General features: G+C 47.3%; 1 long non-coding RNA gene across 1 annotated transcript; it reads right to left on the bottom strand.

Moving 5' to 3' along the window:
* Nucleotides 1–2,441: 2,441 nt before the first annotated feature.
* LOC140685466 (uncharacterized) lies at nucleotides 2,442–16,356 on the bottom strand. Its single transcript, XR_012058728.1, has 3 exons — nucleotides 15,951–16,356; nucleotides 5,110–5,195; nucleotides 2,442–2,861 (listed from the first exon to the last, which is right to left on the bottom strand). It is a non-coding gene; the product is annotated as an uncharacterized lncRNA (long non-coding RNA).
* Nucleotides 16,357–16,684: the final 328 nt, after the last annotated feature.

The raw sequence follows: 16,684 nt of genomic DNA, 5'->3' as shown, positions 1-16,684 counted from the left end.
AGGGATCAGCCTGTTTATCTCCCGGGATTGCTCTGACGGTTGATGAGATGAAGTGTGTGAACCAGAGGCTATGATATTAAAATGTTAGGTGAGAACAGTAGTATCTCCTGGAGCTCAGCACAGCCTCCCCGCAAAGCGTCCTTACTCTTGGCTCCAGCTGCCCTGGAGGAGCCCCTCCTTTCTTGTCCACCCCCACAACCTCCCATATTTGGAAATCAAAGTGCTTCTGGACCAGGAGCCCTTGCCCTGAACTGGCTGAAGAAACCGGCCTGGAATTACCCGTGGACCAAGCCTCCTTCATCTCATCCTTTCTCTCTGAAACACAGAACAGTCAAGACACACACCACGCAGAGGGCCGTGAAAACGGCAGAGCCCGCACGAGAGGCCGCGGCCTGGCTTCCCGGGCCGTCCTCGCAGCCAGAGGGCACTGTTTTGCCTTCTATACACTTCTCCTCCCTTGTCTTCGGCAACAGCCCGGGGTTTCTCCTTCAGGGGCACTTCTCAGGGTGTCTCCTGTGGCCGCAGTGTCTTTGCTCAGTTTGACTGTGAAATCATCATACCAGGTTATCACTCCAGGTGCAGAGTGTGTTTGAACAGAGACCGAAAATCTCATTTCCAGCCACAGCCCCTCATGGGTACCAACTACAAGAGCTGCCTGCTTCCGGGGACAGCAGTCACACCCACCAGGATGCGTAACTGGCGTGTACTTCAGCTGCAGCGAGGTGGCTGGGCAAAGCAGGGCCAGAACCGGCACGGGCCGTGTCTACGACAGATCAGGGCTGACCGAGCGTGAAACCCGCGGGCGTTCAGAGGCCCCACCGCTGGCTCCCACGCAGGGACGCTGCGGTCCCTGCACTCTCTGGACACTTGTGGGGCTGGTTTGCAGCCGGAAGCTCTGAATCTCAGGAGGGTTCTTAGACGGGATCTGACCCCCAGCCCCCAAGCGGATGCAAAGCCATCCTGGAAAGAGAATCCTTAACCCCCACCTGAAGGTTAAGATACTTAGGATTCCTAACCTTGCCTCAAAGAAACTTCAGTGTGTGTAGCAAAAAAAAAAAAAAAAAAAAAGTTTAGTTTACACAGATTTGTTTTACATTCGCTGTGTTAGATCATTCTACAGTAAATATAAGTAATGTGAAGGCTCCTTCACTTTATCGGGGTCTGAAGTCAATGCTATGAATGGAATGTGGTTGGCTGCAGGCCTTTGACCTCCACGAATCTTTCTCAGAAACTACTCACAGCCCTGTGTCTTTTCTCTAATTAACTCCTGCTTCCTCCTAGAGTCACCGTATAATTCAGTGGTATTGCCTTTTGTAAACATTTCTGGTGCCTCTTGCATCTCAAAGGCAGCGTTGCCAAGGACTGTGCATCAAGGATTTAACCTCTCATTTTTTAAAAAAAAAAAGTGTTAGGTCTGTTCCTTTACCTTTTATTCTTTTTCCTTTTATTTTGTTAAGGCAAAATTCAGATGGAGTGGAATGAACAGATCCTAAGTAGACCATTTGATGACTCTGACAAGTGGATAAGCCGGTCTGACTGTAGCCCCTGTAGTCATACAGAACATCTCCATCATCACAGAAAGCTTACTCACGTCCTTCCTAATGAATCTTTCCACCGCAGAGAAAACCACTGTTGTGGTTTCTACCAGCATAGACTAGTCTGCTGTGTTCTAGAACATCCTGTGTAGAACCAAAGAGTGTGCACGCTTTTGTGTCTGGCTTGTTTCACTCAACATAATGCTTTTTAAGACGCATAGTTTCATGTCGCAGGAGTTTGCTCTTTTCTGTAGCTTTCTAACAGCCTTGTCATTGGTCACCAAAACCCTGAAGCTGTGGCTTAAGCTTCCCTTCCAAGGCGAACTGGCTGCAAGTCTGTGTTGAACCAACAGCAACAAGTCAATGAGTCCTCGGGAAGGATGCTGGTCCCCCCAACACCCTGAGCACAGAGCGGGGAGGTGATGGGCTACAGGGTCGACAGGGGAGCTGGGTCAGAGCCGGAGGGAAAGACCTTTACAAGCACCTCTGCGTTTACAGCCCTCCGGGGCAACGCAGATGACAGACACACTTAGTAAGGGCGGTCCCACTGCCTCGTCCCCTGACGTGGAGGAGCTTTGGCAACCTTGTTAACTGTTTGTTTCTCAGCTCCCCTCCCAGGTCCTCGGGATGACAGGACAGAACCTCGGGCTGCCTGTGACAACATCCTGCCCCCCACACAGACCCCCAGACCCTACGTGTGAGCAGACTGTCCCCTCCCACGGCCCCTCCTCTGCTTCAGCTTCTCCCTGTTTTCCACCTCGACCCCCCAGTTCTAACTGTTCTTAACAGGAATGATTCTTAGGCCACAGAGGTTGACACAAAAATCCTCCATTCTTGTATTTTCTCCAAAGACACCCAGAAATGCGTTGGGAGGGAGGGAAATGTACATCCTTGCCCATTTAACAGGTCACAGGTGGCATCACAGAAATCCTGATTTACTATCGTATAGATGCTTTTCCCTTCTCTTCTCACGAAAGACTCTGAAGGTCTGGGCAGCGCTGGCTCAGTTTCCCCGCCAGCAGCTTCAGGACCCACCAGGGCAGCGCTGCCCGACTCAGCGCACAGCTGTCGCCGAGGCTGCCCGGAGGACGTCAAAGGGGCGGGAGGGCTGCCGCTTGCCCAGTGGACTCAGACCTCTCAACACAGCGCAGCGTGGAGGGAATTCGGCGTGGCTCAGAAACAGCGGCCTTTTAACAAGCACGTGCCCCATCCGAGGCCCGGCACCACCGGGAGAAAGACGGCCATCCAAAACAGCAGCTCCCAGAAGTGACAGGGCTTTGACTCAAGCTCCATCTGTCACCGAACAGCAAACACTCACGTCGCTCCCTGTCAGCAACAAACAAAAGAAAGCCCCTTTACTCAGTGAGGTAACCCTGGAGGCAGTGTCGCTGAAGTCAGGAGTCAGATGCGGAGATCCACGTGTTTCCACCACTCTGATACCCACACTGGAATCATTCGCCAACATCATTAGATGAGAGAACAACAAAAAGATAAACACTGGACAGAAAATATAAAACATCTCTATTTGCAGATGATTTCACTGCAAACTAGAAAAATACAAGAGATTCCATGGACAAACTACTAAAAAAAACGAGAGAATTTAGTAAGACTATAAAATTAATGTTAAAATACCATAAAATACATAGCCTTCATCAATTCATACAATAACCAATTAGAAGATATAATGGAAGAGAAAATTCCACTTACAGGACAAAGAAAAAAGGGAAAATATCTCAGGGTAAAATTTTTAAAAATTGGGCGAAACTTTCATAAGAAAAAACTTTAAAACACCCTTGACAGACACGAAAGCGGATTTAACAAATGGAAAGACATACCATGTTCTTGGATAAGGTAACTCAACAGCCAAGGAAAGCAATTCTCCCCAAGTCAATGCATAATTTACAGAATTTTCTTCTGAAATTAGATATATTTGCTCTGACATTCATATGAAGAAAATATGGCATTGTCTCTGCAGATTCTGTTTTTGTTTACAATATTAAAATGTGTATTAGCAAAAATGGGTCAATCTTCAAATGAAATGTGGCTTCCACAAAAAAATAAATAAAGATTTAAAAATAAACAAACAAACAAACGAGCAAGAATCATCAGGAAAACTGTGAGAAGAGTGATGAACTGGGGGCACTCACCTGCCAGATTCTGAAACCTACCACAGAAGCTCTATAATGGAAACAGTGTGCCTGTGGCATATGGCTGGGCTTAAAAACTAATGCCACACATCAGAAGGTACAAAAGACCCAAGTAATATGACGGTCACCATACAACAAAATGATATATGTGAAATCTTTAACTCACAGGGAAAAGATGGTCTTTTTAATAAAAGGTGTTGGAAAGTCCAGGTAACCATTAGGGGAAACACAAAATCAAATCGTTGCCCAACATTCATTCAATAGGATAAATTCCATATGGATCAAAGATTTAAATGTAAAAAAATGAAACCATTAAAAATGTTAGCATGGGGAAAACTTTACTATTGTCCAAAATATAGAGAACAAATTGTTCTAGTTTTACAGAGACTTAAGAAACTGAACAACTAAACACAATGTCTGGATCTTGACTGAGTCCTAGTTTGAACAAACCAGCAGTGAAGTATATTGGGGGGGAGGGCAGTGGGGAAACTTGACTATGGACCTGGTATTTAATGACAGTAAGAAATTATTGTTCATTTTGTTTGGTGTGATGATTATATTATGGTTAAGCAGAAAATTGTCTTTTCTTTGTCATTTTTTACAGATGCAAATTACTGAATAATTTGGGGTGAAATGTCATATTTTCAGCAAAAAACGTGTTAAGTTGAATGATTTTGATGTAGTAGTGTAGGAACTCAAAAAGTCTCTGAATATTTCTAGTTTTGGAAGCTCATTGCCTTTTTGTCCTTATCACAGTTAGAAACTATAGTTTGAATTCTGTCATAAAAAACATCATTCCAGAAAATGCTCCAAATGGTACCCAAATCAAATGACTTAATACCCCAGTGAAGCTGGCCCAGTTCCCTAGGACTGTCGCCGTCCTGAAGGCCAGCCAGGGCAGCTGCCAGGGGTTTTTGCAAAAGGGAAAGAGAAAATAATTCCTCCCAAAGATGGCGAGGCCCCCAAGTCAGATCTGAGGACAGCAAACCAGTGGAATTGCCCAGAAGGATTCCTGGAGTGGGGTGTGCCCGGAGCACTCCCAGCCCCCTGCCCTGGGGATCCGGGCAGCCCTGGGAAAATGAAATCTGGGGCCCAGGGGCAGCTGCACCTCCTCAGCTCTGCAGGCGTGGCCACCAGGTAAGCGATAAGGAGGGAGGCTTTCAGGTCCTGCTGGAGAGCAGCCCAGGATGCCTGGAGAAGGGGCCGTTCCAGCAGCAGGAAGGACTGTGCCCGTCACTTCCCCACACGTCCTGGGGACAGCTGGCTGCTGGCGTGGATGAGAGGAAGGGAGGGGGCAGAACCAGGGAGACTCTGTCTTGTCACCCCAGTCCTCTTTTATTCCAAGGATGCTACGGCATGGGAGAACTCAGTCGCACAAGAACAGGGTTGAAAGCTAGTCTGAGAAAGGAGAGACGATGCAGACTCACCTTTTCCAGGGCAAAGGTCACCACTCAGCTTGATTGGAAGCATCACAGATGGTCAGCCAGCTGGTCACGGGCAGCCGTGGACTGTTCTAGAAAGACAGAGCCGTCAATGTCCGAGAGGTAGTTTTAGGCTCCAAGAAATTTCCTTTGACAGTATCTTCACACTTGTCACCTCTCAACTCAAGGTTTATATATATAATCTTTTTTTTAGGTTTGTGTATTTATTTTTAGAGGAAGTACTGGGGACTGAACCCAGGACCTTGTGCATGCTAAGCATGTGCTCTACCACTTGAGCTATTCCCTCCCCCTCATATATTTAATCTTGAATAGGTTTTATTTTCATCTTATAAAACTCTGAAGCTACTCTTGTGACACTGGCCTATGTGGTGACATCAGGCCTCAGCTCCATGTCTGCTCAGTGGCAGAGCATCACATGGGACCCAGATGGGCACACTTCTCAAGCCCTAACTCTTGTTCACCGCAGATTGTTTGCAATTTAGGCTTATAAAACATATAAGCATTCATTAAATACTCAGAGACCCAAAGAAACCTGGTCTTTTAAAAAAACATTATCTTCAGTTTCAAAAATCAAAATTCTCATGATGCAATTCTTACTATTTTTCAGTTTTCCCTCATTTTCTGGTCTTCAGTTGTGGTCAAATGCCTGTTCCAGCCCCCTTCAAGCCGCCTGCACCCTCACCCCTGCCTGTTGATAGTTGGCACCTCACCCTCATTCCAGCCCTGCACCCCTCACCCCAGCCCTGCCCAGCCTGGATGCTGGAGTTGCACACAGGACTGCCTTCCATGGCCTCCAGCCCCAAGATTCCTATCTGTGCAAACAAAACAAAAAGAATCTTCCCCAGGGTGGTGTCCACTGTAAAACAAAGAATGCTGTCCACCCTCCAGTTCTACAAGGATTAAGTCATGAGCCACTGCAGTCCCCGACCTGCCGTGCACTCTGAAAGGACCTCAGCACAAAAAACAGGAAGCAGCAGTCTGTGCTTTGGAAAAACACACCCCTTAAATAGCTGGATGTATATGTCAGGGGGAATTTTAATGAACCCAGATCCTTGCATCTTCCCATACATAGAAAACATTAAAATCATTCACTGATTCTTATGACCAGCACTAGTCTTTCACTGAGATGTGTGCTTGACTGCGCGTATTCCCCAGCCAAAAATCACATATTCTTGGTTCTCCCCACTCCCTCAGAGCTCCTGAGAGGCTGTTTCCCGGGCTGTAGTCCTCAGTAAGTTCCCCCAATAAAACGTAACTCATAACTTCTACGTCGTATGTTTTTCTTTCAGTCGCCACCATGAATGGAGGAGCTGCACCCTTGTGTTTCCCAAAAACCAGAGGGGTGGCAGTGGCTGGCTCCTCTCTCCAGCCCGAGAACACCAAGGGCAAGACTGAGACATGGTGTCTCTTCGACATGATTCTGTGAGCAACTGCCTGCTCACGGGAGTCACTTCCAGCTCAACTAGCAAACAAACAAAAAAGCTTCAAAAAGCTTTGGGAAGGAGACTTAACTGGTCTGGCCATATCCTCTTCCTTTCCAGGAAGCAAGTTCTGTCATTCATTCTTTTTTTTTTTTTTTTAATTTTTTGGGGGGAGAGGTAATTAGGTTTATTTATTCATCTATTATTTTTTAATGGAGGTACTAGGGATTGAACCCAGGATCTCATGCATGCTAAGCACTGTACTCTACCACTGAGCTATACCCTCCCCACCCATTCATTCTTTTATTCCACATGCATCCCGCATCCTGTACCAACTTTACATTAAGCATGGGAGAGAGGAGAGGAAGGAGAAACAGCTACTGCCCTCCAGAAGGAGGGACAGACAAGATGTTAATTTTGACACGGGTACCAGGTTGATGACCTGGGGGCGCAAACAGGTGCTGTGGAACAGACAGGACCATGGGTCATGGAGGGAGTGGGTGCTGGCGAGGACCAGGAGAGCATCCCAGAAGTTCAGGCTGGAAGCAAAGGCTGATGCAGGCACATTTGAGAGGCTGGTGAAGCTGGAACACAGGAGGCTGCAAGTAGGCAGGGGCAGGTGAATGTCAGGTCTTGAATGAATTTTCCAGAACCTTAAATTATACCCTGGCAATGACAGGGGTAAGGTTTTAAATAGAAGAGGGTAATGTTTGGGTGTGAGAATGCTATCAGGTAAAAGATGGACGAAGGGCACAGGAGACGGGAGACAGAGCTGGGGTGGGGGTGGAGGCTTGGCTGGGAGGCAGTTTGAGGTAATGGTGAGTAAATTCACTCAGTCTGCAAACCTAGGCTTCAAAACTGACTCCAAAATTAACATCTCTGTGGCCTTGGGCTGAGCTGCAGGTAACAGTTCTTACCTTCCAGGCAGCTAGAAGAACTTAATAAGAAGTGACAGTTCTTAAGCTTTGCTGTCTGCACTGTTCCAACAGCTTCATTAATCCCACAATAGCCCACAGGGTGGGTTAACAGTCTCATCCCCATTTCACAGATGAGCAAACAGAGGCCCAGAGAGGAGGTTGAGTACCCTGGTCGATCAGAAATTCAAGAGGCTCAGGACTTGTGGGTGGCATCTGAAGTGAGGGAGTCTTGTGGGACTGAGCCCTTTAACCTACAGGGTCTGATGCTAACTCCAGGTAGACAGTGTCAGAATTTAATTGAATTGTTGGACACCCGGTTGAGGTCTGCAGAGCACCAGGCTGGCATCAGGAGTTAAAAATAAACCTCTCAACGCATAGACAAAATGAGGAGTGGAGGTCAGGCATCTGAGGGAAAACATCATCACAGACAAGCTTTGACCTGCAAACTGGTCTATCGCTCCTTGCTGCTGGACACACAGCTGTCTCGCTGGTGGCTCTCTGCATCATGGCTGCTCCTGTACCAACAGATCACGGCCTAAAGACTCTTTGGGGGGCAGAGATCATCTCTGGGAGTGGGGCCAGAGGGTTGGACCCCTGCCTCAGATTTGCCTCTTGCCGTCCTGATCTGGGAAACTGAAGCCACCCACTCACTCCTTCTTTGCCCCACCTACTGTAGCGGCAGGCAGACTTTTTAAGAAGCCAGATATTAAATGTCTTAGGTTTTCTAGTCCAAGAAGCAAAAATACTGTATAGGGATTTATATAATCAAAGAAAAATATTAATTGGTGAATGTGAACTATAATAATAATTGAGCGTAATTTTTTTTGTAATATAGGTCTAGTAATGTGAATAATTGAATTTTTGGGGGGGAGGATAACATTTCACTTAACTGAAGTTCAAAGCCAGTGTTGCCCATCATCAAGACTAATTGCATATGTTCATCTGTTAATGCTGATTTCTTACATGAGATTTTACATATTTCATCTCTGAAAATGTCTTCCCGTGGATAGGTATTTCCCAGTACTGATAATCAGTCAAGAAGCATAGGATTTTTAACTGAGCATATTTATTGCTTCAAAGGCATTTATAGAATTCTATGAGATTTTTCTATTGATGTTTGCCTTTTAGCAGATTAATCACTTCAATAGAAGTTTCTGTGGAAGCTCCTGAGTTGCAGTTAAACGGATTTTGCAATGTGGAAATTTCTTTGGGGTTTGCATTTAGTTTTAAAAACTGCTGCTGGAACCGTAGTTTGAGCTCAGATAATATACCTGCTGCAAATGTGTGTGGGAATGGAAGTCTTGCTTCACGTTTCAGCTTCCAACAACATGCTAACATTAGTTGTAATTCCAACAACGTTAGTTCTTACTGAAATGACTTCACCATAGTGTGAATTCCACATATAAACATTGTTTTGCCTTGTGATTTTAAAGAGAATTCATTAAGACACATTATCAAATCTGCTGCAAAAGCTTATTTCCAAAGCTGTTCAGTGTTTGATAATAGTAGCAGTTTTTTTAATTCAGAAAAATTTCAGTCATGGTCTTGAGCTCAGAAATTGAAATAAAACTTCACTACTAAACCACTGAGCTGTGGCATCATAGGCCATTTCAGAAGTTTCAGATATGATTTCTGACAAAAACTCATGGAATTGTTGACAGTTAAGTCCACAAGAGCAACTGAAGTTCACTGTTGACAATATTGGCTCAATTACACGTTTCAAATATTTTCCACAAATACCTGTTAATTTAAGAACACAGTGACTACCCCCAGACTTTCACACCTTATATTATCACAAGCTTTTTAAGTTCATCCTTTTAAGCCTTTTCTACTCCACACATATTTTTTACACATCTTAGCAGATTCTACTTCAGGTTGCACTGAATTGGTTTTCTCAACTTTGAAAGTATTTTTGCCTGTAGGTGTTACACAAAGGCTAATTCTTCAGCTATTTCCCCTTTGGCATGGGCTCCTCAGATAAACTAACGTATGTCAACTCTTGTGAGAAGAGTCAGGGAAAAACACTCAGAGTCATTTGCTTTGTCTTCTGATTGTCGACGTCGATCCTGATGATGGCCTCAACACTGAGCAACTGACAGCCCTAAAGACGCTCCCTTTCTCAGGTCATGTCTCCCCAGCTGCTGCATCAAACACGATTCAATTAACCCACCTCAGGTAGGTGGCTTTCCTTGCTTGGCTAACAAATGAGCCAATCAGAAACTTACTTTGGTTGCAGCCTCATTATCGTTTTTTATTTCTGTGAAGAAATTGTGATGAAATATTCAATTTTAAATCTCCTAATGTTTCTGACCATTGCATCCTCATGAGTCAGAAGTCGTTTGACGGATGTTTAGACTGGTAATGCCAACATATATCGTTTTCTGTATAATGTGCCAGCTACCATATCATTGCCCTTTGCCGCCTAATTCAGTAGCAAAATAACCCATCCTCCACCACGTCGTAGTAGCACAGCCATCCTCGAAATCCACTTTCCTCTTCTCTTGTTTTGACATGATGGCCACAGTGGTAATAAAAAATAAATGTGTGGCAGGGTGGAACATGCAGCACTCAAAATGCTACGGATTTATAACTGTCACTGCCGCACGTAGTGCACCAGCCAGCCAGGCAAAACCGCTGTGCCATGCATGCTCTGCGTGGGAACTGTGCAACCCCGCCAGTGTAGCAAAAAGCGAGCACAGGCAATTTGCAGGCTTTAAAATGCGGTGTTTCAACTGCATTTACGCAAACTTCCTTTGTGGCTACCGAAATTTACATTTCACATACTTTTCACATCATGAAATGTTATTCGTTTGATTTTTTTTTCAACCACTGAATATGTAAAAACCATTCTTAGCTGGGCAGGCCATACAAAAACAGGAGTGGGGCTGTAATTCTTTGGGGACGGACAGGAAGCAGATGCCCAGGTCATCCCTGCTTCTCCAGAGCTCTCCTGTTCCTGAAGGGCACGCTGCTCTGGAAGCAGGTGCCCAGGGCTCGCTGCTGGCCCCCTGGGGGGAGATGGAGGGACAGCAGCAACAGGAAGGCAAGCTGATATGCTTCAGAGAGAAGGAAAAAAGGAGGGTTTTCTGATCATCACTAAAACGTAATGACTCTGTTTTTCCTTCCACTTGCAACTTTATTTTTACCTTTGCTCAGGGAAACCTCAAGGGCCTCCCTCTCTCCTCACCCAGAGGCACGGCCCAGGACCTCTCTCACATAAAAGGGCCTAGGGTACAACTCATCTGAATTTGCACAATTTGCCTGGACATGGGGCACAGATGGGAGCGGCAAGAGAGGCTAGTGGCTGCCACATGGGAGAAGCAGTCCCTGGGACGGGTCGCCCAACTTTGTGACACAACCCGCCAGAGACGCTGCTGCAGACACCAGCCTGACACCCCGCAGGGCAGGGGCTGAACCCGGGTGGGAATTACGGACCCTGGAAACCAGAAGGGACAAAAATGACTTTGGGAGAAAGGAGCAGGGTGAGGAACGGGGTTCAGGGAAGGAGGAAGGGGAGGCAGCAGAATCTCTCCTCTCCTCCAGCGCCTCCTGGACACTGTTTTAGTTGCATCCTTAAATGAAAAGAAAATCAGAGACAAACCTGGCCCACATTTCCAAATTTATGAAAGCCACGTCCAGTGTGGTTCATTAGAACAATACGGTCATTCCGGAACAACTACACTGACGGCCCAGAAGCCAGGAGTCCACATATTAAATTAGTCTCCCTGGTGACTCGGCCTCCAGGGTCGAGCTTGGCTTGGAGAACCAGCAAGAGCCTGGACTCGAAGCCGGAGGCTGTCCCTGGGCAGCTGGGTCATCTTGAACAAGCCGCTTAAACTCACAGCTCTTCTCAAATGTAAAGTGAGGCGGTGGCCAGTGATTCTCAAACTTGAACGTGCGTGTGAATTACCTGAAGGCCTGGTTAAGCCGCAGGCTCGGAGGAGGTCTGGGCCCGGCCTGAGAGTCTGCCTTTCTAACGGGTGGTGATGCCGATGCTGCCGTCCCCAAACTTCACCGAGTGGCCAGGCACCAGGTGCTCTCTGTCCGTCTGGCGGGCCTAAATCATCTGAAGGGTCAAGGCAGGCACGGGGCTGTTCTCTTATCAAAGTGCCCAGGCGCTCCTCCCATCTCCCTTTTACATTGTCTCAGTCACCATCACCTGCTCGCAGGAGAAGGACCGAAGTCTCCCATCCCAGGCCTGACTTTCCCCCTTCAGTCCATTCTTTTACATTAAATCACCTCCTTGGCATCTCCACATAAATGTCCGGTCTGTAAACCCCTAGTGCTCAGTCCTAAACTGCACACCGACTACATGGCAATGACTGCTGGACCTTAGACACTGCCCCTCCGGGTACCAGCGCTACCTCCGCCGAGCCACTCCAACTGCCTCCCTCCACGCCTCTCCCTCTCAGCACCCACCCCTCCCCTCCGCCCCCAAGGACCATGGCTCTCCTTCCTGCGCAGCTCTGGACTCTACCCACTTAGAGACAGATACATGCAAGGCCTCTCACATCGGGCTTTGAACATCCTCCTTCCTTCTCTGAGATTCTAGAACATTCCCACCACCACCTGGTAACTCTCGTTCACCCAGCAGAAATCAGCCTAAACCCCGATTCCTCAGGGACACAACCTCCAGCCCCTGGACCAGAGTAGGGTCCCTGTTCACACCCCGATTCTTATACACTTGGTCCAGCTGGAGTTGTTGGCTGGCTGTGCCACCCCTGGGGACAAACAGTGACATCCTTGCTGCTGTCACCCCCAGGTGCCTTGCACAGGACAGGTGGTCACAACTTCTCTCATGCAGCCCTGATGTCAACGGCCCGCTCGCCGCCCCAGCTAATAAGACATTGTTTTTCTTCGGAGTAGGACTTGCCATCCATAAACTGTTTCTGGGCTTAGTGTCAATTGCCTGCTTTGATTTGGAGTGTCTTCTGCAGGAAGCAGGGGAGGTATGTCAAGTTCACTGTTTTAATCCGGATGGTGAGGGGGCGGCTCTGCTTCGCTCCTTTTCTCTGATCACTGCCAGGGCAGAGCACTCCTCGCAGAGCAAACTGAGCAGGGGGGACGGACCACGGTGACCACCTATGTGGGAGGCCTCCCGGGACAGGTTCCCAACTTGACTCCTCCTGGGCCACTGCAGATGTGAAGTCACCGCCATCACACATGGGCAGGAGGGGCCTTCAAAAGGGCGTCCAGGTCTCACCAGCGCCGCATCCCTGCGCGGGGAGGACCTGGGTAAAAGTCGTCCCGAGTCAGAGAGGTGGTGAGAATGCTGCGTGAGCCCTCAGCTCTCGGGCTCATGGCCGTGTTTGTCTTGACCCCCGACCACGGGATGTTCACCCGGATTCTACTGTGCGCCGAGGTGGGCAGGGCAGGCCTTTGTGCCCAGAGCTGTGCCAGCAGGTCAGGGAAAACACGAGGAGATGTTAAGAGGCACAAATGCAGCCCAGTCTGGTTTGCAGCTAGAAGGCTGTCTGCTGTATTTGAATTTGAGAATCACAGGGACTCTGTCTCCCCAGACACCTTGAGCTCCGTCAGGGGAGCAGGTGAGTTCCCTTAGGAGCTCCACGCAGCTCCAGCCCAGGACTTACATTCATGCACATGAATAGACTTCCTGCCCTAAGACATCTGTCCCCATGCTTGCTCTAAGGAAGGGAGGATATGTTAGGAATAAAGAGAAGGGGTCACATTGAGGGACCCCCAGCTGGTGGAGGTACCAAGTCTCCTAACATATGAACAAAGGAAATTAAATAAAAACAAAAACAGCAGCAGCTGGCCCCTTAATGCTTTTGAAATGTAGGTTATAGCCAATTAGGTTCTGAAAGCTCCCCAAGTTCTATCACTGTTTATGATCTTGGGAACTGGTTTTTTACTTATCTTGTTTTCTGCCTGATCTAAGTCAAATCTCTGAAGGCTAAAAATGTAAGCTACGCCTTCAAGTGGGAAAAGGGACGAGGAGGGAGGCCACTGGAAACATGATGACCAGGTCGGATGACAGTGCTTGTTAAAAAATGGGCCCTTTCCCTAGTTAGGCCTCCAAACAGCCTCCTTGAAGTTAGAGAGGAAAATCCTTTATAAAACATTTAAGTAACAAGCATCACACTGACGCAAACTACAAAACACACAAACTCAAAATTCTAAAACAGATGTAGGTAGGTAGGTGCCGTGCAGGAGCAAGATCAAGCAGTCAAGGAGCATGATCCAGCTAAGACTCCAGAAATGAAAGTAAACTGGAAAATAATCCCATTCAGTCGTTCATGAAGAACAGTACTCACCTAGTTTCCCACAGGGCGTTTGTTACATTCATATAGAAAAGGCAGGCTCAAGCATGCTGTGGACTCCAGCTCTCTGGTTATTGAACGTTTCTTATATTGCCCAGAGTGGGTGGCTGATGCGCTGGTCCTACGAGACCACGCGAGGCTGAGACGGGAAGCAGCGCGGCCCAGCCCCACCACCGGGGTAAACTTGACAAGGGCCAGTCTCATGGGACACCTGAGAGCCACTGACAGGATGTCACATCAAGCCACTTCCAAAAGGCAAGGTGACAAGAAACGAACTGTGGAAGTTTTACACATATCTGCTAACTTCTGCCTTTCTTGGAGGCTTGTTGATCATATTTTATAATGCAGGCTAAGTTGTGAATTTTAATTATTCATTGATATATTTAATTAAATAAACTTCTATAATGAAACTACATTTTAAAACGTTCAATTCAGGCTTGTCGGGTTAGCCACGTGCACCTCCGTGCTGAGTCACTCCTGGCTGCGGGCGCACGATCACCTGCGAAGCTGCTTAAAAACGGGTGTCCAGGCCCCACTCGCAGGTCTCTGCATCACAAGTTCTGGGACTGGGGTCAGCACAGCTGTGACTTTATTATAAAGTTCTACAAGCAAGTCTGACGTGCAGCAAGATTGAAACTGCTGTTTTAAGTTCACGAGCACTGACCTAGCAGTTTGGTAAGCTAACCTGGAGTTCACCAAAATCACTGTTTTTCCCCTAGATCCTGCTTACTGATTTGCTGGGCAACAAAGTGGAGTGGAGCCTGCAGACAACCGCTTCCCCGCCTCGGGTGCTTCTGCCTGGTCACCTCCCCAGCAGACTGGACCGGCCGGGCATGCGCAGACAGACGTCCTCCTTAGGGTCACTATGTCACTGATTATGCTTCAGGTCTTTAAAAATATAAACAACCCTCTGACACCAGCAGAAGTTACCTTAGATTCAAGGGCGCCGACAAGCCCCATCCCCACCCAGTCCACTATTCACTTCTATGTGAGTCACTTCAGTCACTCACCAATTCAGCACGCTGGGCTCTCCTTTAACCAATTCAACACTTCCCACTGGTGAAAGCTGTTCCTTTTTGGCAGACCACTCCCCACCCCGGGGGGCTCAGCCCTCTCACCTCCTGCCGAGGCAGTAAGGACCCAGCCCTTTCCCAGCTGTTAGGCTGGCTTCACTGCACCCCCAGGGCCTGCCCCTGCCTGGCTTTTTTCCCTTTGGGTCTGAATCTTCCCCTTTTACTGCAGCTTCTAAAGTACTCAGGCAATTACAGTGATTAATGAGTAATTAGGAGTAATATTTACAAAAATAAAATAAAAGCCAAAAAAAAATCTCAAAAGTAGCAATTTAAAATATTTAATTGTAGAGATAATCAAACTATGGTCTTCAAAAGAGACAAAATGTAATTCCTTCATGGCCTTTCTACATGTTGCAACCTGAAAAATTTTCAAGTATCTTTCTGGATCTGAGAACACTCAGCCAACCACGCCCACACCAGCATCACTCAAGGCTGCCAACCTGCCACCGTGAACGGGGGTGCACCCACTGGTGGCCCCATTTCCTCCATCTTTCACTAGGAGCTTTGCCACCATTTTCCCTAGCCACCTTCAAAATGCACTTTACTAGACAAGATTCCTGCTCCGGTACTCTGCTCCTTCAGAACCCAGTTGAGAACGGACAGCGATAAATGGTTAGAGCAAAAAGGAAGCAAGTTGAAGCCTTGTCTTTCCCTCCTCACTGCTCCGGGGCAGCATCCCCAGGCCAGGTCAGGCTGTGGGTGGCGGGGAACTCATGGTATGTCCCAGCGGAAACTTAGTCTTTCCCAACCTCCAACTTTCTAATAAAAGGTCGTATTTTCAAGGTGTGAAGTTACAGAAAAGAAACAAAAAAATCCCTGTGTCTTCAGTTAAGTAAGTTAATGCTGAAACCTGTGGGCCTCTACCTAGCTACTTGCTATGTGTTTAAATCAGTGCTCCAGCTAGAAAAATATTTGGGGGGAGGAGGTCTTTGAAAATTTAAGGTAAGAAATTGGAAAAAATTGATGACAAACACCTTGGGCTCTCCCTGTTAAGGTGAATGCTATCCCAGAAAGTTATGATGCAAGAACACCCTGGCTCTCCCACCGTGGTCTGCTGTGAACAGCTGAAATCGGGGACCTTGGCTGTACATAATGCCAGAGAAAGACACACACACAAACCGCTGGACCACTTACCGTACCGAGTCCATCTTCCACAAAAGGTAACGAATCCTTAAACACAGGGATACACAGGAAGGACTAGTGGAGGGGAAGCCCGGGCGGCACCCCTGGGACGGCCCAGCGGACGCAGTACTGCTGTGTATCATGAGGGACGACAGAGAATAAAATAAGCTCACTTCTCAGGGTTTCTTCTCTTGTTCTTTGTACTAAAAATTATATGATGCATGTTTTCAACCCAGGAAACAAGTCTAGGGAAGGAGATCTGTGGTTAAGAAAATGAGGGCCTCCACGCTGCTCTTCCCAACACCAAGTGCCTCCCAGCGTCGTGTCCTCAGCCACCCCAAGCAGGATTCCAGGGAACTGGAACGCAGTCTCAGCACACCAGAGTTGGTTCTTCCCCCAACCTTAATCTTACAATTTCAAATCTTTCTTAAACATGGCACTAAGACTAAGTTCTGTATCTGGAATGAACCGTCTGATCTACTAACTTTGGTCACCACTACAAAAATGGATATAAAAACGAGTACTGAATTTGTATTCTGAGAGCTAACAAAACCAAGGCCAAAGGAGAAACTGGGAAACTGGCCTAGAAGAAATTCAGCTTTTGCTGCTTCATCACTGTATGTGTTTCCTGATTACAGGACTTATTCTAACAATAAGTTTTAACAACACAGGACCTGGATGGAAGAGGGAACAATGGCAAACACAACAGTCGTCCTGCGGGCCTTCTAATTATTTGCACCCGTAAT

The sequence above is a fragment of the Vicugna pacos genome, chromosome 1, assembly GCF_048564905.1.
Source record: "Vicugna pacos chromosome 1, VicPac4, whole genome shotgun sequence".
Classification (NCBI taxonomy): Eukaryota; Metazoa; Chordata; class Mammalia; order Artiodactyla; family Camelidae; genus Vicugna; species Vicugna pacos.
The sequence above is the reverse complement of the archived record's forward strand: the minus strand, read 5'-3'. Positions and strand labels throughout refer to the sequence as shown.